The sequence below is a fragment of the Fistularia commersonii genome, chromosome 34 (genome assembly GCF_037954325.1).
Source record: "Fistularia commersonii isolate RoL2024-O1a breed Wild chromosome 34, RoL_Fcom_v1.0, whole genome shotgun sequence".
Taxonomy (NCBI): Eukaryota; Metazoa; Chordata; class Actinopteri; order Syngnathiformes; family Fistulariidae; genus Fistularia; species Fistularia commersonii.
The window spans coordinates 8651689-8663991 of record NC_141317.1 but is presented as its reverse complement, the minus strand read 5'-3'; the positions used below and the strand labels follow the sequence as shown (position 1 = coordinate 8663991).

Sequence of the window (12303 nt, the reverse complement as noted above, 5' to 3'; positions counted from 1 at the left end):
TGGATGATGGCAGGTTTATTGCTTTTGCTTTCTGCACAAGGCCATCGCTGCTCCGTTGGTTTATTTATGCACTTGATGTTTGCAAAGGCACGTTCTGATTCGCGCACACATCCCGCATGTCATAGAGCTTGACTGCTTCTCTGCGCTTTGCAAACCCCCCCATAACCGAGACGCAGTCTGACACGCACGCTTATCTGTGAGCGGTAAGAAGCACAACCACTCATTTTGCAGGAATTAGACAGAACCAAATTAAAACTCCCTCTGCCTTTTTTTTTTTTTTTTTTTTTTTTTTTTGAAATGATACACTTTGGATTGACTCACAAAAAAAAAAAAAAATCAGTTAGGAGTCGATGTCACAAACATCCGAGGGGCGGAGATGGAGTGTTTGCTCGGCTTCGTACCGAGGAGAAATAAGGACACGTATGAAACGGATTTAATGAAAATAAAATAACTGGAATTAGCGTGAGATAAAAAGAAGTAAGAATTAAGCTACTCTGCAGGATGATGCTTTGTCTGATTTCCCCTGCCTGTGCGGAGATGTAAACAGATATCGCTTATTGCTTTGTTCCTCCTCCATGCTTGTTCCATTTCTTCATTTTCTCTCTCTTTATTTATCACTATTTTCATCTGTTCTTGTCACGGAACATTACTAAATACTACATCGCCGTGTTTTTCTAAATGAGCGTACGTCTCTCTATCGCTATCTATCTTTTATACTCATAATTTCAACATTTCCTACGACGTCTGATTGTGAAGATCCATTTTGCTATATATCGCACTCCATATGTCAGATCTGTTGCAGCCGGTGCACTGAGGAGAAAAACAACGGAGCAGTACCTTTTAACATGCAGGAGATATGAGCACAAAAGACAGGCGGCGGTAAAGCGATGAACGTCCAAGTAAAATGCAAACGGGCATCAAACCACGGCATTGTGGGAGAAACAAAACAAAACAAAACAAAACAAAAAAAAAAAACCCGAACCTCTTCTATGATGGATTTAAATCCACGCAATCATTAAGTTAAGTTTGATGCATCTCGAGCTGATGCGTTATCGCAGGGCACATCTGTGCAACCCGTGGGCTAACGTCATTATGTTCAGTCACTGAAGGGCATGGTTAAAATAGTAGGGCTTTATTGAATTAAGACCTAATGGTTGAAGATATCATTATGTGCAGCTCTGTGGGCTGATAACAAGGCATGTGCTCTGTATCTGGCGAGGGCGGTGAGCATCTGAACTCCTTATTTCCAGAATCCCAAGCAGCAGACATTCCAGGATGAACAGAGTCCCTCTGTTCTAAATTAGCTCTAGTGACTCTAAAGGGGGAATTAGCCGACTGCAGAGCCAGTGTCAGAAGTCCCCACCAACCGGTCACCTGACTGGCTTCCAGAGGGAGGAAAATCGAGTCTGACAATGACCCGAGTGTGTCGTGAGCATTATTGAGATCCGTGTTTTGGTTCTGTTCTGAACGTTTACCTCGTCTGGTATTAAAACAAATGTCTCTCGACCGAAAAACATTTTAACAATATCCCGGCCGGGTAGGCGGGAGCTTGATCCATGGATTTTCCAGCTACACTGTCACACGCCGCTTGACCCTTGTCCTCCTCAGTCGTGCCAAATCTGGTATGCGGTTCCAGCGACTACTTAGAAATCCTCCGTGACAAGATGACAGACTCACAAACAAATACCTTCTGGTGATTCTCTCAACTAGTAATAGACGTAGAACGCGTTAAAAAAAAAAGACACATTACTCTACTGCTTCATGAAATGTTACTTTTGCCTCATAAGTAACCGTCCGTGAATGCGGCTCCGTTGAAACGAAAAACTCAAAAGTGTATGTCTGGTAATAAACGTGATGAGAGATATTGGAAAAAGCTCGCGCACCTGAAATGTTCATCATCAGCACTCAGTTTCACCGCGTAAAGATATTATCGCAGAAAAATGTCTCGAGTTGAGTGTTCAGTCTTCTTTTTTTTTTTTTAAACGTAGAAAGGTGCAAAAAAGACTACATAGGGGAGGTAAATATTGGAAATGCATCATTACATCTCAGATGCGTTTGTGATAAACTAGGTGTTGTGTTTTAACACACAATGATGTTACCGTCATTAAAAGCTTGCCACGATAGATGCCTCGCTGTATATTAGCACATAAACATCTCACCCATTTCAGCACATTACTTTTTTTTTTCTACAACGCCAAACAGTAAATATATATCAGAACTGTCTGGAAAAATTACAAAACATTGCTTCTCAGGAAATGAATTACAACCTCGACACACACTACACACGACAGCCTATTTTCCCTAAGCGGTGCCATATAATATCTGCAGAAAGCAAACACACTCCGTCAGCGTTGGAGGACGAACACATCTAAGGTTATCGGCCCCGCGTCGAATGTCAGACAAATATACCTCTACAATGCAGAGATTTAGATCGGTGACACCGGCAGAGACTTAGGAGACTTGGGAAGAACAAAACAAAAAGAAATAAATTGAATAAATAGAAAAAAAAAAAAAAAAAAAAAAGAAACAAATAAAACCCGATTGAACCGATTCTACGCGTAACCGGAATTTTTTCATTATTTATTGTCATTGCAAATTAACAAAAGTTCAAAAACGTCTCCATCGTAAGCATAGCAAATGCGGTTTATCTGTGATGGTAAGCACGAAAAATCCATCCGAAGCTCCGGGAAGCATACATCAAAGATGCCACGGATAAAAGCAGCCAGCATACAGCCTTTGACAGCCACAAGCAATATATATATATATATATATATATATATATATATTTCTTGCAACATTTTAGGAGCGTGCACTCCAGAGAGACTGCTGAGATGAAAAGAAAGTTTTAGAAGCCACTTGTCAAAGAGGACCGGACACCTGTTCGGAGACAAACATGTGCCGAACACGAGCAGCAGACAGACAGCTCTGGGCTCTGCTCAGACAACGTGAAGAAGGAATGAGGACACGCCTGGTCTCCACGGTGAAAGATGGAAACGGGGCTCTCTTATGCCAACGGTGCAATAAGGAGGGGGTCGGGCGGATCGACTGTTTGTTTGATAAACAGACAGGCCCCCCCTCACACACACACACACACACACACACACACACACACACACAGATCACCACCACCACCACCAGCGGGTGAGTACGTATAGAGCGAGGGTGTTAATGTGAGCGAGACCGTTCGCCTCTTATGCACACACGCGTATATCCGCATGCATGTGTGTGTTGAAAGTAAAGCAAACACAGTCCCGCATACAGCTGCTGGGATGAAAGAGGCCGAGAATTTGCACGTTGGAAGACGCACCGAGGGTCCGGTCCAGAGACCAGCGCGGACGGACAGCCTTTGATCGGCGACACAGTTCCCCTACTCCCTCCTTCTTGAAAAGATGTGAACAAAACAAAACTATCGGTGCCGTCTGAGGACGTTCGCTGACACAATGAGAGCGTCGTCTCCTGAGCTGACAATACTGATGAGGAAAACAAGCACGAGCGGTGAATAAGGAGGGGGAGAACCCGAGTGTTTACAGCAGCGGGCGGTCACTCCCGTTTGTCGCTTCAAGACTCCGGTGTAAACCCGCTGGGCACGTCAGACATTTTGGCAGAACGCTAACTTTTTCCTCATACGAGCGGGTCGAAATAAACTCACAGAGGAATACAGCGATCCCTCGCTATAACGCGGTTTACTTTTCACGGTTTTGCTACTTCCCGGATTTGCATGGTGCGTTGTGTTCTGCATTCTGATTGGCTAAAAAGTCACTCCGCTTCTTCTCTACCTGTGCGTCAATAACGTAGCAGTTTAATATGTACACGTACGTAAAACAGCTCGCCAAATTTACATTACTTACGTGCAAATTCTCTTGCGATTTCGAGTTTCTCTAAAACCCATAATGTTGACAAAATGCTCCGGACCGACAAAAGCACCTTGCAGGGCCCGAAAGGCAGCGGAAGATGCTATCTATCGCAGATAAAGTTAAACTTCTGGACATGCTAAGGGAAGCTAAAAGCTATGCGGCTGTAGGTCGGCATTACGGAATTAATGAATCTTCCGTTCGTTCCATAAAGAAGGAAGAAAAAAACATAAGGACGACAGCAGCAATGCATAATCGTATAATAATTGTAAAAAAATAAATAAAAGTTTCTACTTCACGGTTTTTGCCTATCGCGGGTTCTTTTTGGAACGTAACCCCCGTGAAAAACAAGGGGACACTGTACTCAGAAGACGCGATAGAAGATCGAGACGGCGGCGATGCCGTGTGGTCTAGAAACGCTGACAGTGACCAAAAGACAGGAAGCAGAGCTGGAGGTCGCAGAGATGAAGATGTGGAGGGAGTGACCAGGACGGATAGGATCAGGAATGAGTTAGATGTTTTGGAGAGAAGGTCAGAGAAGCCAGGCAGAGATGGTCGGGTCATATTTATATATATATCGGTCGATGGACGCTGGAATCGGAGCTGCCAGGAAGGAGGTCTAGAAGAAGACCAGAGACAAGGTTGTGAGAGGGCATGAAGTTAGTTGATGTGAGCGAGAGAATAAGGTTGAAGGGAAAAGCCGAAAGGAAAAGAAGAAGATTCAGATTTGGATTCCCAAATGAGGAGGCCGCGTATTTGGATTAGCTTTAAGCACATCACAGCTGACGGACACAATGGGATTCATCATTAATGCTGTTTAATGGGCCGTGCAGGCAGAAGTAGCTTCGGGATCTCGCACGAATAACACGCACTTCAAACTACCTCCGTCACGTGACGGGAAACTATCTCTTTGTCCGGCGCCAAAATCGTCACCTCGGTGTCCGCGGCGCCTCAACCGCCCGCTAATTATGTAAACAAACGTATCCGATCTATTACGAATCAAAGCTCGCGTTTTGAGCGCTTGAAAAGGTTCTTCAACCGTTGACACACTTTCCACGATCCCTCATCCGAGACGAGAGGGGTGTGTGGAGGGGGAAGAGAAAGAGACGAGAGGGAGAGGCTTTTACTGTGAAAGAGGAGAGGCTTGAAATTAAAGAGCTGTGTTTCATCTCTCTGCGTGTCTGTCTCAGCGCTGTCACATTTAATGGGAGGGGTCGGGCCCCGGTGCAGAGGGGACTTTCCTGTCCTATCAGCCCCCGGCTTCATCCGGAGTCCGAGCAAAACCGTGTCAGCCGGCGCTGCCAGCTGCTTGTCAACCTCCGGGCCCCGGGGAAGGTTATCAGACCCCCCGGCCTTCCTGCTGTTTCCGGTGTCAGGACGGCGTTTTGTTCGCCGCGGCCGCCCGACGTGGGCCGACGCCGAGAAGATGTGCGTTTAAATGGCCGTCGTTTAAATCCATGGGTTAAAACAATCCTTACCGGCTCTCGATTCGGGTTTTTTTTTTTAGCAAAATGGGTTTAATTGTCATGCGGTGACTCATGGGCTACGTGAGAAAAAGCGTTCATACCTCGAGTGCTTTCTCTCTTTTCCGCTGAGAAAATGCTTTTATCTGAAACGTCTACCTGGATGATAATCAAATTACGATTGAAGTAACTGCTTTTTCCCATCCTTCCCTTTAGTCAGTGCTTTATTAGCTTAAAAAAAAAAATGGAATAATTTGATTAGTAACAAAGGAACTGTAGAAGATAATTATCCGCATGCTCAAAATAAAACAGAATTTATTCATTCCGATTCCATCTTTGTTATTGTTTTTACGATTGTTTTATGATTTTAAATGAGTGAAAATCATCGATGAGCACTAAGAAAGACCACGACGGCAGTCGTTTCAGGACCGTTGAGTCGAAATGACCCCGGTTTCGCAACTCGGAACAGAGAAAGACCGATCAGGAGGAAAGTTGTGACTGAAGTTAAATTTAAGTTCTTAGAGCTGACAGAATGATTGAAATGGAAACTTTGACGCATCTTCTTCAGTAAGGAACGCGAGCAAAGAGGTTTTTTTCATCCGTCGTTCTAAATTTGGGTCTCCGTCAAGCCGGTTAGCAGATGAAGTTGCAACTTTTGAAAAAATATCTCCCCCGTCCCCTAAACAAGTTCCAGCGAAACTGCGATTCCACTCAGGAGTCACGTGTCGAGTCGCTTATTGACATCGTAAGTTATGATCATTTGCAAAGTCTGCGAGGCCTCAGAGTGGCCCGGAAATCAATACTGTCAGAGCTTTTTTCTTTTCACATCGCCGCAACTTCCTGTCGTGTCGGTCCGTCTGCGCCGCTCAGACGCGGATCGGGAATTATGAGCGAGTCCTGCGGCTAATGAACGGCGGCATACGTGACACACCATTATGGGAATCTCTCATCGGTTCCAGTGACTGTCAGGCCGGAGCGGGATTGAGCTTGTTCCCGCTCATTGATTATTATTAAGTGTATCCTTGAAAGAACATGAACGCTCTACAAAAACATCCATCCATCACGGCCTGATGTTTTCACAAAGGGCCCCGTCTCCTCATTAGGTAAACCTGAGTTTCTTCCTCCCTCTCATTATTTGCAGCAGAGATAAAGCAAAACAAACCAAGGGATAATGAACCTTTCCAGACTACCCTTCAATTGTCGCCTCCCAAGTGGTCCCCCGTCTCTCAGCCCCGTGTTACGCCGGCGTTAGTTAGCATTAGGACGTAGCGGCCCCGATCCGGCGCGCGCGTCATTAAGCATTCCTGACCGCAGATGCGTATCCACCGGCAAAATAAATAAAGTAAATAAAGAAATTTTAAAAAACGGCCACCGGGATCTGCGGTACCGTGTCCGTTCCGCGTGCGGTTTGACTCGGGACTGTTTATCCTGCCGGGTTCGGCGCCGGCATTTTCTGGTCATTTGCTTCGCCTTGACTTACAGTGGCATGTTTCTTATTATTAGAGCACTTCTATTAAGGCCATATATCATTTTGAATGTTTTTTGGCATGGTGAAGAATACATTTTGGCAGGGTATTAACTCCGGCTTTTATCCCATCCCTCTCACTGGATGAAGGTCACTCGCTGTATCTGCTAAATGACTTTCCTTGCGCTCTTTCATCCCGGCTTTCCTCCCCATCCTCCACCCAAGATCATGAGTCAGAGAATCTGACACCTCGGAGAGGAGAGGAGGAGAGAGGAGAGGCGCGGAGAAGAGAAGGAGGAGAGCGGGGAGTTAGATTGAGAGAGAGGTAATGGGGGGCGGTCGGAGGCAAGGGAGAGGACCGGATCAATATCTCAAAGAAGCAAGAAACCTGAGAAGATGTGCGCTGGTCCTTCTCCTTGAACGTCTAAGGCAGTGTATAAAAGCGGCAGTTAAACGAATCGGTGTTGGAAGAGTGCACGGGTCCTCCTCGTGATGAGCAGAGTGCGCCATCGCCGGGCTCTAGACTTAAAGGTGTATCATTGGGTGCACAACAGCGCCGTGCACATTGATATTACATAAGCTCCACAACAAACCCAGCGCAAACCCAAAAATAGTGCGGTCCCTGTTAAATATTTCAGGCACTCGGCAGCTGAAGGGGGTGATAAAAAGCTTCTCTCCTTCTTGGTAGCGTACAAAAAGACACACACACACACACACATGCAGATGGCCAATTGAAAGAAAACCTCAATTTGGTGTGCGGCGGGGAAAAGCCGATTACTGTCACGAAGGCAGCGTTTGGGCTTATTTGCGCAATAAACCGCACTTACTCACTTTGAAAGGTATACCTTCATACAAATAGCATTATATCTCCGGTTTCTTTCTACGGACTCCATGAAAGCGCTTCTTTGAGGGCAACTTCTGAACTAAATAAATCACACTCGTGAGCGTCTACAAGACACAACAGGAGAGTCATGGGGCCTGCTGGGTCAATCGCCCGGATCTCGACACAGAGCTATCTTTTCATGGCGGGGACAGCCTGCAGCTCTATCAGCCGGTGGGACGGTCTTAAGAACGGCAGAGAGGGTCACATTCTGCGTCAGGAGAAAGACTCCCTTCATGACGGAACAAGAAGGACCGTGACAAAGGAATCTACAGTATTTGTTTGCATCCAGGCCAACGCCGTGCATCCGTGTTTTCATGTGACTGGATTTCATCCCCGTCCTGTGAAAGCCACGGTTAGCGTGCTAAATCAAGAGGCCACGGAAGGAGACGAACGTGGGTTTTAACCGACGACGACGTGGCGCGAGGAAGGGCGCCGGGCCCCGAGAGCCCGCTGTTATTGAACAGTTACGAGCGCCGCGTGATTGCGGAAACGCAGGTTAATTGCTTCGAGGTATCTCTCTGAAATATTGTGGGAGAAACACAACAATCCCCCCCCCCCCGTGATGACGGCATCTGTATTAATTGCCGAGCGAGGACGGGCGCGCCTCGTAAAAATCACACGTACTACAGCCGTCTCCGTGTTTATGTGGGGAGATGATTTGCTATTGATTAAGACGTACACAATCAAGACGGGGGAAAAAATAAATTCTCCCAGCAGCCGGAGACGCTCGAGCTGTGAACACGATTCTGTCAAAGGGACTAAATGATCCGCGAGGGTCTCGCTTGTTTTCTCCTCGTCAGATAAAGGTGATTGAATATCCATGATTTCTGTCCGCAGAAGTGTTTAATAGAGTAGAGCTGCTGCGCCGGGCAGCATTTATTTGATGACTGCAAACTAAAACTGAGAAAGGTGCCTGTCCAACCCCCCCCACCCCCCCCTTTTTGGTCTGCAAGAGCAGCATTTTAGTGGATGAGAAGGATTATTGGCAGTTCCCAGACGTCGGAGCAGCACGTGTCAGGTCTGGCTTCTGTTATTTATGAAGGCTCTCAGCCCCAGCCCTCGCTCTGCAGCAGAGATGCAGGTGGGGTTTCATTATTGAAGATGCTCTTCCACTTCTTATTAGATCTTCGACTCTCAAAGTGCATTAAGGAATTGCATTTGGACCGGGGCTAAGCATTACATGATGGCCTGGCTGTGTGCCCCTGGAGTCCCTCCTAGAGATGCCAAATTGTATGCGCTGCTTTTTTGTTTCCCTTTTCGAGCGCAGATAGTGTGTATTTGGAGCTCTTCCTACTCCATAAACGCAGAAAACCTCTCTCCCGTTCATCGATCGACGCGTGTCGGTGAAAATAAACAATCGGTTTGCTCGAATTCTCATACAAAAAACGCAATAACGCGCATTACATCCGATTGATACGGTCCCAAAATGCTTACAGCGCCTCCCTGGATTACGTGCAATTCTCCAATTGTGTCCTAGTTCTCTCCACTTTTGTTTAAGCACATTTTCACCGTGCAAAATTCATGAGCGTCTCCAGGCAGGCGGCGAGGATCGTCGTTCGCCGAATCAATCGGCCGGTCCCTTTCCAGATGTTGTTTTACCGATTCTGTTTAGCGGGAGGGTCTGAAGGCGGACGGCATCCGGGCCTGGTGTGTTTGCACGACCCAGAAGCCCATCCTCAAAGGAAGCCGGCTGCACACGCATTTTTTTTTTTTTTTCAGCTAAATAATGGCCCGTGAAATGAGATGTTTTCTTGGGATGATCAAATAAAGCATTCTGGGCTCTCTTAACCTACATTTAGATATTGCAAAACGGGGCTCAGGCGCCATTACTGTATGAAATATTTATGGAGGACTAAAAGAGAAAACCTTGTCATTTGTGGGATGTGGGGAGGAATGGGGGCGGGGGAGCAAATGATGTGATGTTTAAATTCAAATCGAGAATTCGTACCATCCTTTAAAAACCTTCATGCCAACTGGAGACCGATTCTCTCCTTCGACCCCGGACGTGCACACATTATGGGCAAAATGTACCAGAGGTTGGTTATAAAACAGATCAGATGCTCTCACAACGAAAAAAAAAAAAAAAAACAACCGCCTGAAACCAGCAACTAGGTTGATGTAAAAAAGGCTATAAATGCATGATTTTGAAAATAATAATAATAGTGATAATAACAATAACAACAATAATAATAATAATAATAATAATAAATATATATAACAATATAATCTGGTTAATTTGACAGACAGGATAAAATAAAATTAAACTAGAATAATAAAATGAAATAAAATAAAATAAAATAAAATAAAATAAAAATTATTAAATAAAATAAAATAAAATAAAATAAAATAAAATAAAATAAAATAAAATTATAAAATCAAGTTGGAATATCTGGCGGCCAGGGCACAAATAAACATGACATGTATGTGTCTCCTTTAGTAATGTGCGACATGACTATATTCGACTCACAGTGATTTTATCATACTTTGGCAAGTATAATGGAAACGCTATGTGGCAGAATTCGTGTCACTGTACATCAGTTTTTGTTGGGTCAGCTAATCAAGACAGTTTTCTTTCTTCAATCCAGAATAAGACAAATGCAATTAGGCGTCGTGGTGAATAATGGTGCTGTCACATGCACTCGCTGCCTCAGCACCAGCCGGGCGCCCACGGCTCCGGACTTGTTGAGAAAGACCTTTGTTTTGCAGACCGGCCTGGACGACCAAGTCCCATTATCATAGGACTGTCCACACACAAGGCTCCGATTGTCCCCCTCCCCACCCCCACGACCGACCCCTCGGAGCCCCCGCTCATCTGGACACTTTCTGCTGGATTTAACAGCCCCGATCCGGCTTTACGAATCCGAGCTTCCACGCGTGAACCCGGCAAAACGATCCCCACGCAGAAGCATCCAAGTCACCCCATCAGTTCAAATGCGTTCATTTCAGTTTTTAACGCCACATATGTGACCCCCCCCCCCACCACCACAAACCCCCCCACCACCCTGTTTTTCATGCGTTGACACATTACAGGGGGGAGAAGGCACCTCTTTGGAGCCAGTTGGTGGATGTGGAACACGCAATAAAGGGAGGGAAAAAAAAAACAACCTCTTACCTGTTTTCATGTAAATGGTCGAAACCTGCCGCTCCCTCTAAAGTATCCCCATGGACGTGCGTTACTCGAGATTTGTATCCATATAGAGTCCAGAGGTTCGGACGTGCAGCGGAGGAGGGGGAGAGGCGACACTTCACCCGGATCAGCAGCAGCGGAGGCAGCCCGCAGCAGCGGAGGGTCGGGGGCTCTCTGCGTAAAATGGCTCAGCTGCCCCGGAGCCTTCCAGTGCGCATCCACACACACATATACACACGCACAAACACACACACACACACAAACACACACCCTCAGTCGCCAGTCGGCGTGCAGTGATCCGCCTGTCCTCACAGGACCTCTGCTGGGAGGGAAATTAATTTGCACATTCACGATCGGTCAGCTTCTGCACTCCGGTTGAATCACCGAATGACTTAAAAAAAAAAGGAAAAATCTGGACGTGTTCTGCGTGCAGCGGCAGGGGGGGGGGGGGCAAAACAAAAATACACAACTCTATGCGTTGTGCTTAAAAAATAGAAAAATCATCCACATCTGTGAACTTTTCCCACAGATTTTCGGCGGCTTCGGGTGTCTTGGCGTTTTCAACGTCATTCTTCGACTACGTCGAGTCCAGATCGCGGGTCGATTTCTAATATCAACAGATTATAACCGATTAACCTGATCAGAATAATCTGTTTGAAGTTTCGTGGGGGGTTGGACTGGAATCTGTGAAACAGCGCCATCTAGCGGCCGCACATGCGCATTGCAGCCGTGACTCTGTCGCTAATAAATCTCAGACAGAAGGCCCATGTTCAAGCAGCCATGTGTGCAGCAATCCAGACCCTTATTCGTCCAATAAATCTTCCTGCCTCTTCCGGTGCAAAGCCTGGAATTAGATTTTGTCGCAGGCCCTTAAGATTTATACAGAAGTCAAAGTATATTACGTCCGCGTCTGTTTTGTTTTCCTTATTTTTCTCCCGTGGACGTCCAAACAAATGCGCTGGACGGAAATCTGAAGACCTTATTGCCCCCCCTGCGGAGATGACGACACAGCACGGGCATTTGTTCACCATGATCTCAGCTGTTGCTCAGGTGCCTCTTACTCACAGAACACGGCCACGCGAGGCGGACAGTTGGCATATGCGACTTAATATAAATGATTAGCATTTTTATGGCTGCCTCTATAATCCATTACATCAAGTTAGCGTTGGAAATTAAAGCACATCTAACCAATTTGCAGCCCACAAATACACACTTCGAGATGCCCGGTTTCTTTCTTCCACCCGGAGGGAACCGTCGTTGCTATTAATTTCCCAGAATCCATCCCGCTTAGTAATTAGCTGGGCTTATTTGAGACTTTTTTCTTTTTCCACAAACATTATGAAAATACACAGGAACCAGGAAATTTTTTTTTTTTTTTTACTTTGGAGCATTCGATACAAGTGCAGCTGCAACGTTTAGCTGGTTAATCAATTGCTTATTGAAAGGAAAATAGGTTTACAAGGACTGTGATCATAGTTATAATAGCCTTTCATGCTAAATGTAGCTCCTCTTTG

General features: G+C 45.9%; 1 protein-coding gene across 1 annotated transcript in view; it reads right to left on the bottom strand.

The window, feature by feature from the left end:
* The window catches only part of LOC147214488 (poly(rC)-binding protein 4-like), a 39865-nt gene extending 28822 nt beyond the window's left edge, over positions 1–11043 (bottom strand). Inside the window, exon 1 of the mRNA XM_086141883.1 lies at positions 10775–11043. The gene's annotated coding sequence lies outside the window, so the exon portion shown is untranslated. The remainder of the gene's footprint in view (positions 1–10774) is intronic.
* Positions 11044–12303: the final 1260 nt, after the last annotated feature.